Source organism: Echiichthys vipera (genome assembly GCF_963691815.1).
Source record: "Echiichthys vipera genome assembly, chromosome: 4".
Taxonomy (NCBI): domain Eukaryota; kingdom Metazoa; phylum Chordata; class Actinopteri; order Perciformes; family Trachinidae; genus Echiichthys; species Echiichthys vipera.
Genome location: NC_139829.1, coordinates 12,699,655 through 12,700,000, shown reverse-complemented (window position 1 = coordinate 12,700,000; position 346 = coordinate 12,699,655).

Sequence of the window (346 nt, the reverse complement as noted above, 5' to 3'; positions counted from 1 at the left end):
AATAACAAGCAAGAGGGATATGTTTCTTTAAGACAAGCCCATAAATGGTGGCCCGGTCACCACCTTTTTCACTGAGAAGGGGCTGGCTGCAGTTTGAGTTTTCCTTGGCGGGTCAAGCCCGCCATTGAAGACTGAATGGGCTGCCATGGCAGATTACACTGCACAGCTGTCCCCCTACCGTGGAAATTAAGTTATGCCCCGTGTCAGCAAGTTTTGTGTTTTCCCCTCTCTGTCTCTTTCTCTGTCTCTCGTCCCTGCCCCTCCCCCTTTCCTCTGCCCCTTTCCTCTAATTCCTTGAATTGTGGAGGCCTCTCAACAGTGCAAAGCTAGAAGAGGCTTTTGGAGG